General features: G+C 51.9%; 1 protein-coding gene across 10 annotated transcripts in view; it reads left to right on the top strand.

The window, feature by feature from the left end:
• The window catches only part of SLC39A1 (solute carrier family 39 (zinc transporter), member 1), a 27,707-nt gene that overhangs the window by 11,768 nt on the left and 14,327 nt on the right, over positions 1 to 1,612 (top strand). The window contains exons 1-2 of one of the 10 annotated variants that reach the window (XM_012000306.1): positions 7 to 150; positions 328 to 458. The exons of the other annotated variants lie outside the window; for them this stretch is intronic. The gene's annotated coding sequence lies outside the window, so the exon portion shown is untranslated. Of the gene's footprint in view, positions 1 to 6; positions 151 to 327; positions 459 to 1,612 lie in introns of those variants that run through there. 10 annotated transcript variants of the gene reach the window in all.

Here is a 1,612-nt window from a genome sequence, read left to right as displayed (position 1 = left end):
GCCCAGAGGCGGTAGCTTCAGAGCCTCCAGTGCCTGTGGGGCTGGAGGTGAAGTTGGGGGCCCTGGTGCTGCTGCTGGTGCTCACCCTCCTCTGCAGCCTGGTGCCCATCTGTGTGCTGCGCCGGCCAGGAGCTAACCATGAAGCCTCAGGTAAACCTCTCCTTTTCCCCACACTCCTATGAATGCTTGGCTTAGGGAGGGCTCTGGGGCTGTGGGGAGTGACCAAAGGAGGAGGGAAAGGCAAGGGTAGCCATTGTTTGGGTTGGGGTGGTGGGCCCTGGAGGGGGTTTGTTTGCTCATTCTCCTCTGTGCTTAACCCCTACCCAGCTTCCCGCCAGAAAGCGCTGAGCCTAGTAAGCTGTTTTGCGGGGGGCGTCTTTTTGGCCACCTGTCTCCTGGACCTGCTGCCTGACTACTTGGCTGCCATAGATGAGGCCCTGGCAGCCTTGCACGTGACGGTGAGCGCTGACCTGGACATGTGACATGCGGGAGGGAAATCACACACCTCTAAGAGTGTTGGTTTGTGGAGATCGATTCATGTGCCACTCCGTGACTTTGTGGAACGCTTTTGGCATGTGATATGAATAGTGATTTTTGGTTATGGGGCATAATTCTTTCTGTGTTCCCTCCCCCTTCCCCATTCCCTGTGTGACCCCTACATGCCCTTTGAGACAGTAAGACATTTTTTCTCAGGTGTGTGACTTTCTCTGTGGGTTCTCAGTTCTAGCTACCAGCAAGTGCTCCAAGAATCATCTTCACTGTCTCACCACTTTCCTAAAGGGCTGGAGATAGAGGTCTCTGTAGGCCTGAGAAGGATAGGAGGTGATTCCCTGGGTCCTGGTGTTGCTGACCTTTTTAGGCCTTGGCCTAAGGAAGTGGGCTGTGAGGAATGATCAAGTCCACGGCACACGACTTGGTTTATTGTAGGAAAAACTGAGGCCGTTGGATAGTGGGGCAGGAAAGTCATCCTGGGCTCTTTCCTGTCTTTTTTCCCCTAAAACTGAGGAAGTGGCACTGGATGTAATCCTTTGTGTCTGTGACTGAGTGACCTGTGTCTCCGTGTGACTGCGTATAAGCCTGAATGTCCTGTGATATGTGGCTCTATGTATTTGGGGAGGTGGGCCAATGTGTGACCATTTCATGTATGTCTACATCCATGACTCTCAACTAGGAGTGTGGCTTTGCCCCTCAGGAAACAGTCTAGGGATATTTTTAGTTGTCACAGTGGGGAGGGGGATAGAGGGAACATTGTGCCTGCTGTTGGCATTTGGTAGGTAGAGATCAGAAATGCTATTAATCTACAGTGCACAAGACAGCTCCCATGACAGAATTATCTGGCCCAAAATGTGTTTTTGTTTGTTTGTTTGCTTGTTTGTTTGTTTTGAGAAAGAGTCTTGCTCTGTTGCCCAGGCTGGAGTGCAGTGGCACAATCTTGACTCACTGCAACCTCTGCCTCCGGGGTTCAAGTGATTCTCCTGGCTCAGCCTCCCGAGTAACTGGGATTACAGGCATCCACCACCACACCCTGCTAATTTTTGTATTTTTTTTTTTTTGAGACGGAGTCTCGCTCTGTCTGTCGCCCAGGCTGGAGTGCGGTGGCCGGATCTCAGCT

Source organism: Mandrillus leucophaeus, unplaced genomic scaffold (assembly GCF_000951045.1).
Source record: "Mandrillus leucophaeus isolate KB7577 unplaced genomic scaffold, Mleu.le_1.0 Scaffold624, whole genome shotgun sequence".
NCBI lineage: Eukaryota > Metazoa > Chordata > Mammalia > Primates > Cercopithecidae > Mandrillus > Mandrillus leucophaeus.
The sequence above is the reverse complement of the archived record's forward strand: the minus strand, read 5'-3'. Positions and strand labels throughout refer to the sequence as shown.